We start from the raw sequence: 23,369 nt of genomic DNA, 5'->3' as shown, positions 1-23,369 counted from the left end.
AAACTGATACAGTCTTTGTCATAGACTACACTTGTTATTTTCAAGATCTGAAGTAAATTACCACTGCCACCTTCATTACAGTTATTAAAGTCATGCAAAATATACAGTGCCTTCCACAAATATTGGCACCCTTGGTAAAAATGAGCAAAGGCAGCTGTGAAACGCCTGTTCTTTTAAACTTTTATTTAAAAATTCACAAAATTCTAACCATTCATTGAAGTAAAACAATTAAAAGTGTGTGTGTGTGTGGGGGGGGGGGTCTCATTACGAAATTGTTTTTTTTCCCAGTGCATGTTGATCACAATTACTGGCACCTCTAGAAATTCTTATGAGTAAAATATCTCTGAAGTATATTCCCATTTATATTTACATTTTTTTTAGCACACCAGGGTGACTAGAAGCATGAAATTGTCCAGCCATGATATCCAGGATTATAAATATGAGAAACACAAAGGCCAAATTCCCTTAATCGTCCATCACAAGAAGTTAAACCAAAGAATATAGTTTTGATCTGCTGAACAAGGTTGTTGAGCTTCACAAAATACTGGAGAAAGTGGCTGTAAGAAACGAGCTAAAGCACTGAAAATCCCTATTTCCACCATCAGTGCAATAATTAAGAAGTTCAGATCAACTAAAGATGCTACAAATCTACCTGGAAGAGGACGTGCATCTATATGGTACTAATGCACGCTTAGGAGAGTTTGAGTGGCCAAAGATTCTGCAAGGATCACAGCTGGAGAACTGTAGAGATTAGTTGAGTCTTGGTGTCAGAAATCCTAAAAAAAAATATCAAACAGCCCCTACATCACCATATGTTGTTCGGGAGGGTTTCAAGAAAAAAATTATCCTCACTCATCCAAAAACAAACTTCAGCATATTCAGTTGTCAGATACAACTGGAGCTTCAAACAGGACTGGCTTCTATGGTCAGATGAAACTAAAAAAAGCTTTTTAGAAGCAAACATTCAAGATGGGTTTGGTGCAAACAGGGATAAAAAAAAAACATGCCCACAGTTAAGTATACTGCTGGATCTTTAATGTTGTGGGCCTATGTTTCTGCCAGAGATCCTGGACATCTTGTTTAGACACATGGCATTGTGGTTTCTATCAAATACAAACAGATGAAAAAATCTAAACCAGACAGTGTTTGGATCTTCCATCAGGACAATAATCCAGAACAACAATCAAAACAAACACAAAAATATGTCACTGAGCACAAAATGAAGCTTCAGCCATGGCTGTCCCAGTTCTCTGACCTAAACCCTTTAGAAAATAAGTGGAGTGAACTGAAGAGAAGCACCAACATGGAGCTGAGAATCTGAAGGATCTGGAAAGATTCTGTATGAAGGAATGGCCTCTGATCTCTTGCCGGGTGATCTTCAAACCCATCAGGCATAATAGGAGAGACTCAGAGCTCCTACCTTGAAAGGTGGACTTCTGCAATAATTAGGTGCTAATAATGTGCATAACGTTGACTACAGAAAAACATTTATTTCATATGAGAACCCCACCCCTTTCAATTATTGTACTTCAATGAAATATTAGAATTTTGTGAATTTTCTGAATGAAAGATCAAAAAGATTAACAATGCAGATTTATTTCCACAGCTGCCTTTGCTCAAATTTACCAATATTTATGGAGGGCACTGTACAGTATATTCAAATGCAAATTATAATATTTTAATATTGTACAAAACAAACAAGCACCTGAGACAGTCACTGAGTTATTGCTGAAATACAGGACAAAAACTATAAAAAAAAAAACTATGATCTGGTAAGGACACAATGTAAAGCATGGGCATCATCTATTCTTTTTGCCATTGCTGATTTTCTTACAATCACTATGAAACAGCTTGCAGCAGGATTATGTCTAAAACAATGAAGAATATATAGATAAATTCCAGGAATACTCAGAGGTGGAAGTAAATTTCCCTACTGAAGTCTTGTATTAAGGGTCAGCTTGAGTTCCGTTGCCAGTTGGTCACAGTTCCTTTAGTCTAATGGTGAGTCTGCATTTTCTCCTTTAGGCGCTGTTCATACAGAATTGCATTTTTGCAATCCATTGCACTATGTTGCCATTGTTTTTTTATGTAAACGTGCTAGATTGACGTCTTTAACCATTGCACTCACATCTGCTGTGTTGCAGCATGCTTTAAAAAACACATTTTGTGCATTTCTTTCCATTTTTGCCTCATGTTTTAAATGCAAAAATGCATTTTAAAATGCAAAAAGTTGTTTTTAAACACAAACACACACTCAGAACTGCCCCTTAATGTCTGCCTTGGTATTGATGTGTTGAATGGGAGCACATTTGTATATGATGTACTAAATGAGCTAAGTAAAGGAAGGAACGATCCCCTCAAGTGACATCCTTTCCCATTACATTACAATTTTAGCTACGTTTACTGTAAAACCATTACTATTTGTAGCATTTTCAAGACAGCAGACACTCGTTTGCGCAGCTTGTGTCAGCTTGAACTCTTTCTCCTTCTAATGCAATGGGTTATGACACGAACCCATAAACGCCATTTGACAGCTATCAAATGCACCACTCTTGTGATTGCTTTGCAGCTGAATGAAAACAGATGTTAAAAATCCTCAAATTATCCCTTGAGGACATGAGCGCAGCTGCCTGATGTGTGTGCATGTGTCATGGGCCTGAGCTACACTGAAGCTCCGGTCTTTATGAAAATCATGTTGATGGTTTCGTGAAGGGTCATTATTATTTATCAACAAAAAGCGTGCTGGAAACATTTTATAGCTGGAGGACAGTAATGGTGCGTAAAGTGAAACGCGATTAAATATAGAGTACACGCATGGAATACACACACCCATGTGCGTTTTGCTCATGATGACCTGTCAAAAGCACATTTAATTTTCTCAGTCTGTCAATCACAGCTTTGGGATATGAATGCAAATGCTGTTTAGACCCTGTTTACACCTTCAGTGAACTCAATTTTCAACGTGAGCTGGTGACTTGCAGTGGCATGACAAACAGTGACTTTTGCCAACAGGATGTGTGTACAAGGCTGAGAAAAGTAAATGCGGAGTGACCATATAAACATACTCTTCCGGATCTCATGATACAATGTGCGTTTAAGTGTTTGGTGGTGTAATTTTACTGTAAAATTACCTAAAAAAATAGGTTGTTCTACTATAAATGATTGGCACTTGTAAAAACAATAATAAATGTATTAAAATATCATTGAAGTAATGTCACTTGTTTGCTAACTTCTGCTATAGACACCACCTTTTGATAAACATCTTATAAATGAACTATAAAGGTAACTGCCCACATTTCAGCAACCATAAAAAAATGAGCCTCCAAAGACATGTCAAAAAACCTGAGTAAACCTTTTTGATTGGCTATACAAGGGTGGGCCGTTCACCTGGGTCTTATTTTATTTACAGAACCTACAGCTGTGATACAAGATGATTATTACGATATATAACACTTTACATGTGGCATTAAAATGCTTCAGCACCTTCAATCCGGTTTTAAGTCCGCCAGGTCGGTCATTTCACTACTGTAACTGGTAAAATCTAAAGAAATGTAAACAATGGAACGTACTCGTACAGAGAAGCAATATATTACAGTCAAGTTATTAATGAACATTTCCGAGATTTGTTTCGTGCAGTTGCCGCGCTCCGCGCGTAACAGAACGACCAGCACGACCGGTGACCGCAGACAGTTTATTTTTCTCTGGCACCTGCATGTTCACTCAAAACGGGGAACGTTTCATCTTTAATTTGATCTGGTTAATGAAGTTTGAGATTGTAATGACACTTCGTTTTAAATAATTAATTCCGCTGTCACGGTTAGTTTTAAATGACCCTGTTGACCGTTTAGGTCACAGACTGAGGTGAAAGGAGAACCGCTGCTTTACACGCTTCCCACAGCTCGAAATCATTTAAGACTGACAACCGAGCACAGATATCTGTCACGGCAGTTTAACATGGAAATCACGGTCTTTCATCACATATTTGGGAAAACGTTGGCTCATTCTGCCAAAAAAAGACAAAAATTTAAAAAAGGAGCGAGATTTCTTACATCCAGCGCGCAAACAGATGCGCAAAAATAAGCGTGCGCTGCGCGACGTCACGAACCACCTGAGATAAATAGGGTATTTTATCTACAAAGACATTCTTATCCTCAGCTATTTTCTGCGCACAGTCGTGGAGAGACGTGAGCATTAATTCTACTACATTGCCTTTAACATTTATTCAGAGGAGTGAGCAAACAGTTGCTGAATAAACAGCATGACGCTCAATGCATTTGAATCTAAACAAACAGTCTGTAAGTCAACATTCCCATGTTGGCAAACCAAACAAACTGAAATACACATTCACACAACACCTTGCAGCTTGTGCACTTTTTCACGTCTTGCACGTGCCCCGTGGACCGCGGGCACACGAGTCTTTTTCGTGTCGTTTAAGTACAAGTGAATTTGAGTTTAATACCCTATTGTGCTAAGAAGCACATTAGATGATAAAACCGGATCGATTTATGATGAAAAGGTTAAATGCGCACACTTACCCTAATATTTTCAGAAGGCACTGGGCTTCTGCCACTCCTCCACACAAAAAACGAGCACTAAATAGCCTTATGTTCCTATATTATCCTGCGTGCGAAGAAGCCAATGCGCTGTGGCGCGTGCCGGTCCCCCTGTCCCGAGCGCGAGCACATCACAGTGTGTCAGTGCAGCGGAGGAATTTCCAGCGCTCTCGCCGCGCTCTGCTGTTAGTTACGCACAGACTGTAGTGAATGCCAGATAAGGCTATGGACCGGTCAGGCATTATCAAAACAGCGGGGGAACTCTACGTCACTGCGGTTTCATTTGATAAACAGAACGCGGTAACGCGACTGTGCGCATGAAAAGACCAATGGTAAAAGGTAAACGAAGACAAACAGGCATAACGACAGCTCATAAAATGTAACGTGTTAAACGGAATATGGAACATCATGTGCAGTTCGAGATCAGCACATATAGAGAAATTGTCTGGACAGAATATACACAATAGATGTTTACAGGTAATAACATATTTTTTAACTTTTATCCAAATTTAAAGTAGACATTTACAGTTTAAGCAATTTTGGCCACATAGGATGTGTATGTCAAAATATAGCATTGTAAATGGTAACCATTTCTTCTTTTCACCAGTGAATCACGTTTTCCCTTCACTAATTCATTTTAATTCATCCTGCAAACAAACATTTAGACAAAAAAATACACATATAGGCCTACTAAACAAACGTTTGAAATAGGATTTTTCAGTATTTTTGAACAATGTCTCAAATGCTCACCAAGGCTGATTAAAAAATAGATTAAAATTAGAAATATGATATATTTTTGACATTTAAAATAACTGTTTTCTATTTTAATGTTGTAAAGTGTAATTTATTCCTGTGATGCAAAGCTGAATTTTTCAAGTAGTGCTCCTAATATGCATATTTGTTGCTTAATTATTAGTATTTGTGCTCAATTATTAACAATGGTTCTTATTATTATCAACATATAACAGTTTTTGCTGCTTAAAATTTTTGTGGAAACCATCATAGTTTTTTCAGGATTCATTAAGTTCAAAACAATTAGTTTCCACAAAAATATCAGGCAGCACAACATTGATAATTATCAGAAATGCTTCTTGGAAATAAAACCAGTTCATGAGAATCATTTCTAAAAGATGTACATGTTTTACTATATTTTTTGATTAAATAAACGCAGCCTTGGTGAGGATTAAAAACTATCTTTGTTTAAAATAATCAATCAATCAATATTATTCCAAACTTCTGAGTGGTATGTTGCTAAATCATTAAGAGGTCATAAAGGCTACATATAAAAATAATTAGAGAAGATAAAGTTTTGGTTCAAACTGTTTTACATACATCATGTCACACCACCGGACACTGACGTCACTGCTTATAAATGTTCCTCAACTCCACATTTACAAGTTTTTTTTTTTTTTTCTTACACTGCATGCTGTATATTTCAATGATGTATCGGGAAGAATGTGAGAGAAAGGAGAAACTGCTGTCTGAACCTTTTACTGCATAACAGATGACAAGACTGACAAAACCAAGCAGTAGTTCTCTCAGTTTCCCTAGAGATACTGCATCCCCAGTAAGTATAACTAATATGATTCGACCCCAATAACCATCAACACCCTCTCAAGCACATTTTCACACCCTACAAGGCAGAAAATCCTCCTTCCACCTCTAGCCCCCAGGCAACATTAAAGGAGTAGTTAACTTCCAGAACAAAAATGTACAGATAATGTACTCACCACCTTGCCATCTAAGTTGTTCATGTCTTGCTTTCTTCAGTCATAAAGAACTTATGATTTTTGAGGAAAACATGTCAGGATTTCTCTCCATATAGTGGACTTCTGTGATGCCCACGAGTTTAAACTTTCAAAATGCAGTTTAAACGCAGCTTCAAAAGGCTCTAAACGATCCCAGCCAAGTTTTTCAACGTACCCTAACTGTCTTGAACCAGAAAATAACCATTGAAAATAACCGATTGTTTCACTAGATAAGACCCTTATTCCTTGGCTGGGATTATTTAGAGCCCTTTGAGCATTTAAAGGAGTAGTTCAACCAAACATGACAATTTGCAGGCCATTCAAGATGTAGATTAAATTTCTTTATGGGACCAGATTTGGAGTATGCAGCATTACATCACTTGCTCACCATTGGATCCTCTGCAGTAAATGGGTGCTGTCAAAATGAGACGTTTTTAATTTCAGTCGATAACCCATATTTCTTTCTCCAGTGAAAAAGTCATGTCATCTGAATCAGGAGAGAAATATGCACAGATAAAGCACCATTTACGAATGAAGACAGTTCTAAATGTGTTGGTGGATTTTGGATGTGAGAGGACAACAGGGAATGGACTTTCAAAAGTAAGAGTTACTATAGACTATAAACTCATATTTTGGCCAGAAGCAACGGTTTTAAGTTAAAATGCCATTTGGATGTTTCTTACAAACACACAGCTTTTGCACTTCACAAGACATTATTTATGATATACTTGTTGATTATTGTGAAACTTTTTACAGGTGTTTGGACTCTCATTCTGACGGCACCCATTCACATACATTGGTGAGCAAGTGCTAAATGCTAAATTTCTCCAAATCGGTTCAGATTAAGAAACAAACTACAACTTGGATGGCCTGAGGGTGAGTAAATATTCAGAAAATGTTTTATTTTTGTGTGAAGTATTCTTTTAAGGGATTCTGCATTGAAAGCTATCTGAAAATGTGCCTCTTAAGGGACTTGCTATTGTGACATTATTGGTTACAGTTTTATTCTATGATATAAATTATGCAGAAGGCATACATACAGCAGATGTTTAATCATAGCCTCTACTGACATTATTCTGTATGCATGTGGTTTGATTTACTGCTTTTTTAATGACTGATAAGAATGTTTTTGGCCAAACACTAATACCGCATTGACATGTATCAGCATAACTCTGACATCTCTCTCTCATCTGTCTGTTTAACGTGCATTATCTAGAACTGTCCCTGCTGGGCTCGTGATGGCGACTGACAGCTGTCACTGTGACTTTGATGACAGCAGAGTGAGCTGGCCTGAGGGTTAAAACATAGACACACAATTTTGCTCATACAGTTTATATTCCTTTGTAATTTCTCTTTTTCATTAGGTAGCTTTGGCTTGATTTCAGTCTCAAGGCGTAAGGATGATCTGATCCGATACTCAGTATTGTATCAAACCAATATGTTTTGCATTTTTATTTTAGTTTGGATATTGGTCAGACAGAGCCAATCCAAGTCTGATACTCTCTATTATGGTCATAAAATAACATAGCTAAGAGTACAAGTACAACAAAATATTATAAGACAAAAGCCCCATAAATATTTTTGTCCACTATATTCCAGGTCCTTTGAAGCTTTCTTTGAGGAACAAGCAGTATATTAAGTTAAATTTACATTCACAGAAGCTCTTCGCTTCGCTGCAGCAGTCACATCACATCAGTTTGTGCTCAAAACTTTCCATTATGGAGCGACATTCACCTGTGACTCAGAAAAGTGACGTTGCTTTAAAGCACATCATTGTATGCATAAGCACTTCTGTGTCACTCTGCACTGGAACTTTTCTGTTTTTCACAATCGTGTCATGAAAATGTTTCTCCTATCCATTTTTTTTCTGTTATCCCGAATCTGTGACATACATTCTGAAGAAACAGTAGTGTGTATATAGAAAAAATGCATTGTTCATAAGATTTTAAGAACATTTTGACTTCTGTAACATGACTGTATCTTGCAATTGTACAGCAGATGTACAGCAGAGGTTCTACACTTAAATTAATTGGAACTGATGTTAATTTTAATGTTGTTTTTCATGTGTCCATACTGCATATCACTGTTTACACAAAAATATTAAGTAGCAACACTGATAGTAATAAAATGTTTTTTTGAGCAGCAAATTAGCATATCAGAATAATTTTGCCTTTGACACTGAAGACTGAAGTAATGATGCTGAAAATTCAGCTTTACTATCGCAGAAATAAATTACATTTTAAAACATCAAAACAGAAACCAGTCATTTTAAATTGCAATATAATTTCACATTATTACTGTTTTTACTTTTGATCAAATAAACACAGCCTTGATGAGCATAAGAGATGTCTTTCAAAAAAATATATTAAAGAAAACTATTCTAAACTTTTGAACAGTATATTCTTTCTGGTTCTTGAATCTGATTGGCTGATATTACAGTGCAATATTCAAATGATTTTGGAACTCCAACCATCAACGTTTGTATCACTCCACTTGCAGTATTTCTCACAGCGAGTGTCATGGCAGACACCCAAATCCACTATAATTTTATACGTAATACTGTTTTTGTGTCACAGAATGTGGTTTTTAGGCGAGAATACACTTGTTTAGACTTCAAATGTGCCAGTAAAGATAACATCTATTTGAAATTTTGCTTTGATATTTTTGGAGATATGAGCTCCAGGATGTCAGCGGCCGTTCAGTGCTCATGAAGGCAAAATCTCATCACATCATATTTTATGTAAATCTAATGCTGTATATCAACGCGCTGCCTGTGTACTATTGACTGAATTGCAGAGAAACTTTTATGATGGCTGTTGTTTATGAAATATTCTTATTCAATAAATAACATTTTATATAAATAATAGTAGTATTTAGTATTGGGAAACATTGCGTGTTCATGAGGGTGATTTTAGTTACATTGTTCCGCCATTAGATGGCGACAAAAGACATTTTTTTTAAGAACGAGTCAGCAGCAAAGACTTTTATATTGAGAAAGACTGAAACAGGGTTGTAAACAAGGGAGTTATTTTTACTTTCAACAACACCTTGTAAGACGCAGCGAATAAATGCACTTAGCAGCGTTATCATCTGAAATCACCCTTAACAGATGAAAGGATAGTACGACAAAGATATTGCTTTCCCCAGCGCACATTTAAACCAATATTTTATAGCTGAATGAATGCTGCATCAGATGCAGGTAATCACACTCGCTCACTCCACCTCTCTCATAATACTCCACATAATACAGTGAGATTTTAATACAGTAATATAATAAGCTTTCAATGAAGCAACTTAACATTCCTTCGTTACTAGTTCTGAACTGAGATTTGAAACCGTGACAGAAGCAATTAGTTCTGCACAAAAGAGGGTTTTTAAAGACATCCCGTTGATGTTTCTTAAGTAATTACACACTTGTGCCATTAAACTGTTGTATAAATGCAATATCACACTCGTAGCTGTGCGATATGGCTGTATATTAGCACTCTGTGATTTATAGTTGTGCTGATATACAGCCATATCACATGGCTACAAGTGTGATATTGCTCATAAGATTTCCTCAGCAGACATTCAATCTACTGTTTTATTGTGAATATGAGACTGATCTGAAGAATGAATGCTGTATCAGATGCAGGTAATCACACTCGCTCAGTTTATCTCTCTTATATTAGTGTACTCCACCTAATACACTGCTTTTAATACAGTAATACAATAAGCTTTTAATGAAGCAACTCAGTGTTACTTTCGTTAGTAGTGCTAAACTGATGTTTTCGAATTAGTAATGGAGGCTTGGGCTCAGCTGTTAAACTGTCAAACTAAGATTTGAATCTGTGGCGGAAGAATGTAGTTCTGCACAAAAGAGGGTTTTTAAAGACATTACGTTATTGCATCATATGTATTTAAACAAAAAAATAAGTAAAAAAAATCTCAATTTCAACATTTTGAACAATAGGGCTCTACAATCATTTTCTTTTTCTTTTTTCAGAAATTCATGTTTTTAATTTTTCTGATAATCAAATAAAGGCATTAAATATTTATTTTTTTAATGAAATGAAAATTAAACCCTTTTATTTGTTGCCAGAGAAACCGAGGTTTTTCTGTTAAAATTAAAACATAGAAGAAAAATTGTCTTTAAAAACTTTATATTCCTTATATTCTGTTAAAAAAACTTATTTATTATAGTATTTTTTTTCTGCAATTAGGTGGTTAATCTTGTTATTATATGTGTATATATATATATATAACACCTACATTATACTGTACAAAAGTAATACAAGACTAATACATTTCTGTTACATGTTAAACCGTACTTTTATTTTGACAGCTTGCTGGTTAGTTTTTGTGTGTATACAGTAAGATATGATGGTGGTTTTCTCAAATGAAATGGTAAAATTCACATGAAGTGACTCTCACAGCAGCACTGGAGAATAAATTCATGTGTTTATGTCATCATATAATGAGACTCAAAGGCCGAAAACCACCACAAGCCTCACGTGTGCTTCAGTATTTGTGTAGTAAACAAAACCGTGTTTCATTCATACAGAGCCAAGCGGAACACGGAGGATTCATATTTAAACCGTCTTTTTGCATTTTAATATTCACAGACATTAGTCCATATCACGATTCAAATTAAGTGAGAGACCTACTTTTGATTTATTTATCCAAAAATTGCCGAATTCGCCCCCTAATATAATGGCAAGGGAAACACTGTGTTATGAAGAAGTATTGGATTGAACATAAAATGATGGTATCAAGACTTTTGTCACAATGTTGTGAAGATGATGAAGTAAGGAGCGAAATAAGATAACAGACAGCAAAAGAATACTAAACAGCTTCGGCTTGAAAACCTCAGAAATTCAGTCAAGACAAAGATGAGGAGCACTTGAGCCTTTTCCCAGAACGAAAGACTGTGAGGGAGCCTGCTTTGATGAAATAAGAAAAGTGAAAACGAGAGACTCATAGAAGAGAAAGATATGGAAATCAACTGAGAGTATCCACTGTACACAGAGACAGATGAAAAGAAACGCGAGTACGGCAGAGGCCGTGTAGGGGAAGAGATGGAGGAGGCAGACATGAGCAAGAGGAGATGTGACACCGACTGAGATATTTATGGGATATAGGTGGCATGACCTGCAGGGCCCAGGGGCTCTTGGGAAAGGGCAGGCCGTGTGACGTGTACGCAGATGTTTGCTCTCTGATGACGAGTGCAGGCACCAGGGGCTGCATTAGGGTTATGCAAATCATATGCAAATTTCATGTGTCATTTTAATGATATGCTAATTCTCGGTGTTATCTAAATGCCGTAAAGACAGGAGTCTGTCATCTAATTAGGAGGGACGCATATGAGTTGGGGCATGGTGTGTTTACAGATGCAGGAGATGCTATCGTGTGTGTGTGTGTGTGTGTGTGTGTGATACAGCTGTGCTGGAAAGCGAAATTAAATTGACAGTTATTTCCACCTAATCCCACAGTCAGATAAGCGTGGCCTTTTATCACATCATCAAAGACAGAGAGTGCCCTTTGTCAAGAGTACACACAGCACATGCCGTCGCACGCTCTACAATCGAGTAAGCGCACAAATAGCAGAGTTATTGGAGGAGGCACACAGGGTTTGGCCCACGTGGGTGTAATTAGCGTTAATGGGATAGTTGATCAGTATAATTACTGAGACTCTGGCTGCTGTTATTCTAATCGTGGGGATTTATAAGTGTGTCTCTGTCCTCTGCACATCAGCTACCTCTCATAATTTAGATGGTTATGACCTGCATTGCTGATTATGATAATCACACGCCACAGCTTTTTTCTTTTTAATGCAAACACGTTTGTGGGAGTTGTTTTTTTTGTAAGATTGCACTGTTTTTTGAAGATGTAAATAAAACAGAAATTATTGGAGTATATTTTATAAGAAAATACTGCTTTGTAAAAAAAAAAAAATCTAAAAGTTTTGAATAAAACAAAGATTATTTGAGTAGGTTCATTACTGAAATACTATTTATGTTTTTTTACTAAAAAATGTCATGTTTGAGTCATTGTGCTAGTGTTATTTGCCACCATTGCAATTTTTTGTGAAATTGAATCCAAATTTCTAAATGAATATTGATTCTGTGCCATTTTTTTTCAGCCTTTCTATTTCAAAATATCATGTTTAATTCAGTGTGTTATTTGCTTTATTTGTAATTATTTGTAAAATTACAAGCAAATTTGAAGTGAAAATTGTTTAAAGCGAATCTTACACCAATTTGTGAGATTGCACAGTAGAAAATGTACAAATGTTAAGTTTTAAGTAAAACACAGATCAAACAGAGTGTTTTACAAGAAAATACTGCTCTTTAAAAAAACTATTTTTTCAAAATTGTAAACAAACATTATTGGAGTGTTTTTTACAAGTAAATACTACAATGATTTTTAAAAAAGTAAATAAAAACATTAAATTATGTTATACAAGAAAATACTACACTGTAAAACTTGATTTCAAAGTTGTAAATAAAACAATTTGTTGTAAAAATGCGTTACAAGAAAATAATATTTCATTCTTTGTACTTAAATTTTACATTTATTTCAATGTTTGCCATTTCTTTGTAATTATTTTCTAAATTTACTAGCAAATTCTGAGTGAAAATTTCTACCTCAAAATTTTTGGTTTATTTTCATCTTTCTACTGTGATCTGTGGTTACTTTCATTACTAATTATTTGTGAAATTTAATCACAATTTTTGAGTACAAATATTTTTTACACCATTTATTTTTTAGCGTATCTACTTCAGAATTTCATGTTTAATTCCATGTCTTAATTGCCATTTCTTTGTAATTATTTGTGAAATTTACTATTAAAATTCTTAGTGAATATCGTTTCAAAGCAAATCTTACACCAATTTGTGGGATTTAATGAGATTTCACTGTAGAAAATGATTTGTGAATAAAACATAGTAGTATGTTTTACAAGAAAATATTAATTCTTTAAAAAGGTTGTAAACAAACATTATTTGCATATATTTTACAAGTAAATACTGAACACTAAAAAAAGGATTTTTTTGAAGTTGTAAATAAAAAACTTCTAGAAAATACTACACTGTAAAATATGATTTTTCAAAGTTGTAAATAAAACAAATCCATTTTTTAAAAAAAACATTTAGTAATAAAAGCTTATTTTTAAGTGTATTTCAGTCTTTCTAGTTCAAAATATTATGTTTATTTTAATGTACACTGTAAAAAATAAAAAACACAATTTGTTGACTCAGCTGAAAATAATTTGTTACCCTGCTGCCTTAAAATTTTAAGTTCAGTCAACTAAAATAAGTTTATTCGACTTGAAATGTTAAGTTGTACTAAGTAACAACTTAGATATTTGTGTTTGCTAAACTTAACACACTCTAAACCCGGTTAAGTTGAATTTACTTAAAAAACTTAAGGAAACTGGTTGCCCTAAAAAATTTAAGTTAGTTTACTGGAAAACTTGAAGTAATCATTACTTAAATATAAGAGTCATTTTAACAACCATTTTAAGTTGAATTTACTTAATGCTTTTAATTTATCTAATTACTCCATTCCTCTAATAGCTACTCACTGACTCCCAGAGTGCATTGCGACATGAATAAATTATGCAATTGCTTTGCTTTACTGTTGTTGTTTGTATTTGCCAGTTTCATTTCAGTAGTAGCACAACAAAAAACGAACAAAAACAGCTCATAAAATGGTTATTGATACAGTTAATAAAAATAAATAAAACTGAGTTGTTACCATTGTTGTGATTCACATGCTAAATGTTGAAGTCTGTGTGTGACTCATGCACATTACCCCAAATATTAAAAGATTGTATTAACATGGGTAAAAGCTTCTTATAGTGTTTACAAAAAAAAAAAAAAAAAAAAAAAAAAAAGGAAAAACAGTAAAATATCATTAATCAACATGAAAAATACGCAACCTAATGATTTAATTAGAATATAGGTCACCTTCTAAAAGCAACCTATTTATTACTTTTCTTTCTTCAAAATCAAAGAACTCTGATTTAATGTTGCATTGCTGCAACAATAGAAAGAAAACTATAGTAATATAAACAAAGTTCCAAATGCCCAACCAAAAGTAACTATTTACTATAATGGTGAGTATTAAAAAAAAAAAAAAAAAAAAATTCAGGAAAATCAACATTAATTTGTGATGTTCTCTCAAATATTTCAGTTGTATTGAAAATTCAACATTCAAGATGACTTTGGGAAATTAGTGAATTCAAGTAGTGAAAGAAAGATGTGAGTGAAAAGTCTACTAAAAATTGCCCCATCTCAAAAACTTTATTTTCTTCTTCTTCTGTTGTCATGTTGCACATTAGCAACAAATTAGTACACTGCCGCCTCTCACTGGTTTATTAATGTCATTGGTTTCTTTGTGGATACTTGGATATTTTAGGTAAACATCACTCAAAGCAAGTAAGTAAATTGTTTTAATGCCTTGAAAGTAGCTGTAACTTAATAAAACCTAGTAAGTATAGTAACTAAGTAAAGATAACTAATTGTAACTAAGTAAGGTAAACTATTGGGTTTTACAGTGCAGATGGGTAAGTAACCCAGCTGCCTTAAAATTTTAAGTTGATTCAACTCAAATATCTAAGCTGTCACTTGGTATAATTAAACATTTCAAGTTGAATACACTTTTTTTGAGTTGACTGAACTTAAAATTTTAAGGCAGCCAGGGTACAAATTATTTTAAGTCGACTCAACAAATTGTTTTTTTTTTACAGTGTATACTTGCCATTTGTAATTATTTGTGAAAGTTACTAGCAAATTCTAATTAAAAATAGTACGTTTCTAAGTAAATATTGTAAAACAAATCTTTCAAGGCATTTTTGTGTATCATCATGTGTGTGTTTATGAGTTTGCGGTGGTGGAAGGATTGTGTTGACAGATTGTATTTCCAGACCACTGGTGAGAGAGCGTCACCGTTCAGACCAGTAATCTACTTTGCAAAGATCTGCTCTCTCTGAGCATAAGTTACCCGTCACGTCTGTCTGGCATGGTGAGTTTTACATCTGTCATCTGGCTGATCTTTATTCACTGTCCATTGTCTTTGATTATAACCTCCTCTTCACTTCCAACCTTTCCCTATCACTCATTATCACTTGACATTTCTCTCACAAGTCCAACATCCTCTACTGTCTGTCACTATCTCCGCAGATGAAGGCCCCTTGACTCAAACAATAGATAACCCAAAATTTAAATTCAGCCACAAACCCGTATGACCTTCCTCCCTGGATAGAAGCAGATATTATGTAGAATGTTCATGCTGCTAATAAGAATTGAATGAGGACTAATAAGAAACAAACACCTTTTGTGCTCTTTATATGTTTGTTTTATTCATATTTCTCAATTCCTCTATGTTTGTGTACATATTTTTTTGTAAGAATGTGTGTTTTGTGTGTGTGTTGTCATCCAAACCAGAGGGATTACTCAGATTTGTAATTGGTCCAACGGATGCTTCAGACAACTTAATTATGTTTCTTAATTAACATGCAGACCAAATGGAATACCAGGTGTTTGGTCTCCTCAATTCAATTAACGCTCCTTAATGCCAGTCGACCTGCATGGCAGGGCAATACATGCAACAATTATGGATCAGGATTAGAACTGAGACATAGCTGAGTGGCATATCAGAGGACATTATCATATACAAAACAGGCATAATTTACTGCTAATAATGGCACACAGACGGCCACGATCATTCCTGGAATATGGAAGCTGTTCTAATGATCTGTGGAAATGGGACTGAAATGCACATCATTAGAACGAGACTGAAAACAAAGCCAGGAGGCCGTCATAACAGTGGGAACGACGTTTGTGACATATGTTTTATGTTTTGAAATTAAATTGTACACATCATACATTTCTCATAAACAACATTTGTTTATTTTTATTCTAAAAAATCTGTCCCTTTATCACCCCCTATTACTACTGTTTTCCTTTTTGCTGAGGAGATAGTTGACCCAAAAATGCTGTTAATTAACTCAGCCTTAGGCCATCCATTCTTCAGTAGAACAGTAAAGAACATTTTAGAGTCACTCTGAGAGACAACCAAAAAAAACCCTTAAAATTCTCAAGAAACACAAAATTAGTACTCATAGCTCCTGATGATATATCAAGGGCTTATGAAGCGAAACAATCTGTCTGTGCAAAAAATGAAACATTATTTACAACATTATTACCTGTAATCCAGAGCCTCAGGCAAACATTTCAATGAACGTTTGTTTCAATGAACTGGTTCAAATAACTAATTCACCAGTTCATTTACATAATCACGCAATGACAGTGTATATGCAATATTGCTAAAGCGCCCAGTAATGATGTGAAATGTGGATGTTTTACACATTTAAAGCAAATAAAGTGAATAAACTAGTCTTCATTAACTTACCTTTTTACATAAACCATAAAAAACATAAAAACCTTAATTTCTTTCCTTCATTCAGGTGTTTGGTTCAAACATGCGCATTTCACCGGTTCATAAAGCAAACGTTGCAGCCTGTTCATTATCAGAATAAAATACAGTCAACAAACATATACACTGATTAATTAAAACAGTGCGTACTGCATAGTACAATCCGTGTCGTTCAGCCTGAGGTTGGGCCAAACACATATTTAAACTATAACGTTAATTTAGACCTACATACCGGTAGCCTATTTAAATATGATTTTATAATTTTATGCTATATAGACCTACCTCATTACCCTCCACTGGATGCATAATGAGCTACAATGAACTACATTTTGGTATTTTATAATGCCTAGTCATACTTCTGTGGATATTTGGGTGAAAGTAACTCAAAAGTAGTGTAATGCATTACAATTCAGAGACAGTAACTAGTAATATATAATGTATTACATTTTGGAAGTAACTTGCCTAACACTGCTAAGCATCCCTTGTTGGCCAAATACTGTAGCTAGTTTTGTCAGACTAAAATAGAATTTTCATTGACTAAAACTAGACTAAATGTCATCAGTTTTCGTCGACTAAAACTAGATGAAAATAGTCATGGATAATTCTGACTAAAATAAGACTAAAATGCTCAGACCTTTAGTCGACTGAAACTTGACTAGACTAAAAAGAGTATGAATGTGACTAAAACTAATAAAAACTAAAATGACAGCTTCACACAAAGACTAGACTAAAACTAAAATTAAAACAGGCCACCAAAAACAACATATACTTTCCATTGATGTATGGTTTGCTATGATAGAACAATATTTGGCCGAGATACAACTATTTGAAAATCTGGAATCTGAGGGGGCAAACAAATCTAAATATTGAGAAAATTGCCTTAAGTTGTCCAATTAAAGTTCTTAATAATGCATATTACTAATCAAAAAATAAGTTTTGATATATTTACAGTAGGAATTTTACAAAATATCTTCTTGGAACATGATCTTTACTTAATATCCTAATGATTTTTGGCATAAAACAAAAATCAATAATTTTGACCCATACAATGTTTTTTTGGCTATTGCTACAAATATACCCCAGCGACTTAAGACTGGTTTTGTGGTCCAGGGTCACAACTGTTTGGCTTCATAAGACCTTACTATATCGCCAAGATGTAGGGCTGGACGATATGGCCAAAATGTATATCACAATATATTTCTTAATTTCAGTCAATACGATATAATTCTGATATTGATATGAACAATATTTTTAAAAAAGCCTCAGAAAAACTGCCAAAAACACCCACAACAGATGTCTGTACCTACAAACTTCTGAAAAAATGAATTTGCCAAGTCTATGAAACCTCCTCTTATAAAACTGTCTAATATTTAAAAAATAAAATGGTACAAATAAATTAATGTTCACCATTTATTTGTATTTAGCCTTCATACAAACAATGTGAAATCACACAAAGAAATGTGAAATCATTGTCAAATAAACATATGCCTCTCAGACTCATCATAGTACCGTACATGTTGCTGGAGATTGGCTTATTATTGAAAATGCAAATTCATTCTCTGTCAGCAGGAGGTGCTTTTGGAGCAATTGAAACAGCGGTTTCCCCGGTAGTAAACAAAGCAGAGCTACGCTCATGAAAGCTACTTTATCAGATAAAATGAAAATGCTATCAAAATTTTTCTGCAGACAGTCGGTTCCCTTTAAAGACACATGCATATAAAACACCCGTGCTGCGTTTTGATTTTGAAACGTGCAATGCTCATGTTTATTCAACAAAGTCAACCGCCACAAATAAATGAATGGGAAATGCTGGTAATGTGTATCAAAATATTGTAAATGTGTTTAAAAATCATATCAGCGCTATTGAAAAAAATGATAGCGCTATATGTATTGATATTGAATTATTGTCCAGCCCTACCAAGAGCTATGGGTATAAATTGTGTGTTGCTTTTTCTGACTCTCATAGTGCTGATAGTCATTGACTTGCAGTTTATGAATCACCAAGGACCACGGTTTCAGCTAAAAATCTTCTTTCTACTGAAAAACAAAACTGTTCTACCGAAGAATAAATGTCACCTACATCTTGGATGGCCTAAGGGTAAGTAAGTTAACAGCTAATTTTTATTTTTCGGTGAACTATTCTTTTAATATTCAGTAATATTGATTCTATGGCACAGATACTATTGGACGAGAACAAAAGTTGAACTGAACTGAGCTAAATAATCACACTATTCTCTTCTGCTTTATAGCTGAATCAAATCAACATCGACACTGTTATTGAACTGAATTGAATCAATGTTAAACTGAATTTAGCTGAATAATACCCTTGTTTTTTTCAGTTGACCTGCTCATCACTGAATTGAACTCATTTTATAATTGATGGCTCTTTTTTGAGCTGCTTTACAGCAAAATTTGGATTTTGTCTCACATTTGAAGAAGTTTGCATAATTCTGTTATTGCCGTTTAATACTGTGAAGCTGCTTTGAAACAAACTCTATTATATAAAGCACTACATACATAAATAAAGGCTTGACATGACTTGATTACTGCATCCAGCATCAATAACAATAATGAAACTTTTGAGGCCAACAGCTGTCTAAACATTTTTTGCTTTAGTCATTTTTCATGTCTATACTGCAATAGTGAAATATACTGTACTTCCTCATCTAAATGCTTTACTAGTTGGCATGAAATTGGCTATGAAGTGCCAGCTCCTGTGGTTCTGCTGGCTAGTGTGAGAATGCACTAGATTACACTGACTGCACAGTCTGCACTCCCACACCTATATCAGTGTTGCACAGAAAGACAGAGAGACTGAACAATATTAAAACAAAAACACACTTCCGGGTTTAAAGTTGGCATGAATTTTAAATTCACCCAACAAATACATGCATTTGATTTTATTGTGAACAGTTCACCCATGCATATGCTTCATTTTTAAAGGAATAGCTTATGGGAACAGATTTAGAGAATTGTAGTGTTATTACATGTTCACCAATAGATCTTCTGCAGTGGATGGGTGCCGTCAGAATGAGCGTTCCAAATATCTAATAAAAGCATCACAGTAATACAAATATATTCCAACAGCACTCCAGTCAATCAATTAGTGTATTATGAAGTCAAAAGCTGAATGTTTGTAACATTTTTAACTTCAAACCATTGCTTTCGCCTAAAATAAGTGTCCTCTTAAAGTCGGTGGATTTAGAGGAATAGGAATAAAGGAATAGTTCACCCAAAAATGGAAATTACCCCATGAATAACTCACTCTCAAGCCATCCTAGGTGTATATGACTTTCTTCTTCCAGACGAACACAGTTGGAGTTATTTTAAAATGTATCCTGGCTCTTTCAAGCTTTATAATGGTGGATAGTGGCCGTTATTTTGAAGCTCCAAAAAGCGGATATATCAGTCATACAACTAACCCATATGCCTCCGGGGGGTTAACACATGTCTTTTGAAGTGGATGAATGGGCTTTTGTAACAAAAATGTTTATATTTTTAAAATTATAAACTCAAATCACTGACTTCCGGCAACGGCCGTATGCTCGTTCGTGAGAGAGTCAAGTTCCTGGTCGGTGTAACTATAGGGTGTAACGTTACTCCGGTTCAAACAAATACAGCTGTTCAAAATAACCATGCTCTTCTTTTCTTATAGTGAAATCCACTGACATTTTTTTAAACTTCTACTCTTTCTACTTTTAATTAGTTACCGGCGTTTAGTATTGCTCTATCCTCATTCGTTTTGTCTCACCTGAGCTTACACTATGAATGCGGCTTACATCATACGTAGAGGTTGCATTAGATTTTAACATTATCCGTCATTTTGACAGATAAGGTCGTAAAAATTCTATCCGTCATTTTCATGTTTATGGATTTATTTATTAAGAAAACAGATAAACGTAGAATGTGCTTCACTTTTCATGTTCAACACCACAACTCGCAGTGACAGCAGAGGACAATAAAACAACAAAATACGCTAGGATTAGGTAAAAAAAAAAATAGATTTGATTCCCTCCAATAAATAAATAAATAAATAAATAAACCTTATATAAATATGATTCGTATTTTTGTCTTGTCTTATTATAATTGAGAGAACCTAATTCTAAGATAAAAACGTTTTTTATGATGATCAGTGAATTATGTGTACCAAACAATCACTAAGCAATGAATTAAATATCTAGGTGTGGAAATTAATATTTTCAAACAAGTTTAAAGTGATGTTAACCTTTTCTTGGAATTGCATCACTGCACGTCACTCCCGGATAATCGAAAATGGGCAAAGAGGCGGGACGAGGGTGGAGCTGGTTGCTGAAACCACGCCCGCCTAGCGTGACAGTGGTGACAGCAGCAGCAATCCACCTGTCACTCAAGTGGCCAAGCCCTAAATTATGCAGAATTTTAAGGCTTAATACAATTTAAATGGATGAGTTATATAAAAAAAAAAAACTCACCCCCCTCACAGTTGACATAAAGGGCAAAATTAGCTATATAGACCAAAAATTTTTTTCTGCTGTAAAGTTGGGCATTTTAACATGGGGAGTCTATGGGATTGACTCCCTTTTGCAGCCAGTCTCTAGTGGCCAGTCGATGAATTGCAGTTTTAGTCACTTCCGTGTTGGCTTCAAGAGGGAGACCGGGAGGTTGCCGCTTGGTTTCAGTATGAACAAAACTCCAGGTTTTAGCAATGACTTTTCTGAACGCCTCTGATTGGCCACTGCATTCTAAACTCAACAGAGTCGTGTGTGATTGGTTATAATGTGCAACGCTGTAAAAATGCGTAAATAAAATATGATTTAACATGAGCAGGTCTAAATGTAATACAGCAATCGAATCTTTTCATTTAATGTTCACTAGTTTTATGTTCTAAGTATTATAGTTTCACTGAAAAACCAGGGGACCCCCCAAGTATATTTCTTTTGGGTGTTATGGGGGGGTCTCTTTATGCTTATGGGAGGTCCGGTAATTTTAATATCGGCAGTCAGAAGAAAGAACAATGTCAAATTTACCATCCCTCCCATAGACGCGGCATTAGAGACACCAATGATGACCGTTGAAACACGTCATCACAGGCTTGTGAAAAGGGTCCACTGATCACTCTTAGTGTAATCTGTCAAAGTGACGGACGGCCTTCAGATATTTCCGTCACTGATTAAAATATTCCTTCAATGACAGAAAATTTTGGTTAGGGCTAGAAGGAATACAGCTCTTTTTGTCACACTTTACAACAATAAAACTGTTTTTGTATTATAGTAAGGGCTAAGTTTAGGGTTGGGGTAGGTGTAGAGGTTAAAAAAACACAATCCAATAGGTAGAACAATTAATTCCATTGTTAGTTTCTGGTCGAAGCTGTATCCCGTCTACCCACAACCGAAAATTTTCAGTTAACGCGACCTCTAGTTGTACGTCATACGCTGAGTCAGAGGTCAGTGAAGAAGCTGGAACTTGACTCTCTTGTGAACGCGCATACGCCATTGCTGGTAGTCAGTGATTTAAGTTAATAATTTTACAAAAACCAAATCATCTGCTTCAAAAAACATGCGTTAACCCCCCGGAGGCGTATGGGTTAGTTTTATGACAGATACTGTATATGCGCTTTTAAGAGCTTCAAAATAACGGCCACTATCCACCACCATTATAAAACTTGGAAGAGCCAGGATAAATGTTAAAATAACTCCAAATGTGTTTGTCTGGAAGAGGAAAACCATATACACCTAGGACGGCTTGAGGGTGAGTAAATCATGGGGAAATTTTCATTTTTGGGTGAACTATTCCTTAAAACATTGTTATGGATTATGGCCAAAATGATGGTAAAAAGTTGTTTTAATGATGAATTAGTTTCTTATAAATGTACAGCTCTTCACTGCACAGGACATTAATTCATTAACTGGATTGGTGTGGATCACTTGTGGATTATTGTGATGCTTTTATCAGCTGTTTGGACTCTCATTCTGACAGCACCCATTCACTGCAGAGGATCCACTGGTAAGCAAGTGATGCAACGCTACAATTCTGCAAATCTGTTCTGATGAAGAAACATATAATTCTTAAAACATGGTAAAAATGTGTGTGTGTGTATCTGGCTCTTATTTTCTTATTTATGCAGTGATACAAATCACCTCAGTAAATTCTTTCACTTAATATGTCAACAAAATTAAACAAGAATTTTCAGCCAGGCTTTATCCACTGTTTATATTTCTGTTCTGCAAATGTGCATATTTGCATATGTCTCATTTGCATATTTAAACATAACATTTTAGAAAAAGAATACGAACATGTTTGCTTAATGTAATCAACCCACTGGGGAAGTATGGTGATATCTATCAAGACACATGCAGTGTCTTGCCTTAATTTTTTAAAACCCATCATTTTTCATAGCTTGACTTCTCTCTGGGGATGTTTGCTGGACTTCTCCAGTTATTTCATACAAATTGCACGTTCTCACACAATGGGTTTGCTGTTGGATCAAGCGTAGTTTGCACTGCCCCACGCTTCGATAAGAGTCCCTCTCTGACGTAAGGTATTAAGGGAAATCAATGGAGTGTCCTTTATGGACATCACAGAGCTCAAGCAACTACGTATGTCTTTTAATGTGTCACATATAGCGTGCTAATGACTTTTGCAGAGGCAGTAACAGCTCTCATAAGAGCCA

At 35.0% G+C, this 23,369-nt stretch overlaps 1 protein-coding gene and 1 long non-coding RNA gene across 4 annotated transcripts in view; one reads left to right on the top strand and one right to left on the bottom strand.

The window, feature by feature from the left end:
- sphkap (SPHK1 interactor, AKAP domain containing) overlaps positions 1–23,369 on the bottom strand; it is a 166,083-nt gene that overhangs the window by 55,572 nt on the left and 87,142 nt on the right. The window contains exon 1 of one of the 3 annotated variants that reach the window (XM_051134670.1): positions 4,536–4,759. The exons of the other annotated variants lie outside the window; for them this stretch is intronic. The gene's annotated coding sequence lies outside the window, so the exon portion shown is untranslated. Of the gene's footprint in view, positions 1–4,535; positions 4,760–23,369 lie in introns of those variants that run through there. 3 annotated transcript variants of the gene reach the window in all.
- LOC127180552 (uncharacterized) lies at positions 4,950–9,096 on the top strand. Its single transcript, XR_007829663.1, has 4 exons — positions 4,950–5,030; positions 6,772–6,901; positions 7,058–7,177; positions 7,518–9,096. It is a non-coding gene; the product is annotated as an uncharacterized LOC127180552 (long non-coding RNA).

The sequence above is a fragment of the Labeo rohita genome, chromosome 18 (assembly GCF_022985175.1).
Source record: "Labeo rohita strain BAU-BD-2019 chromosome 18, IGBB_LRoh.1.0, whole genome shotgun sequence".
In the NCBI taxonomy this organism is placed as follows: Eukaryota; Metazoa; Chordata; class Actinopteri; order Cypriniformes; family Cyprinidae; genus Labeo; species Labeo rohita.
Note: the sequence above shows the minus strand (reverse complement) of the source record. Positions and strands in the feature narration are given on the sequence as shown.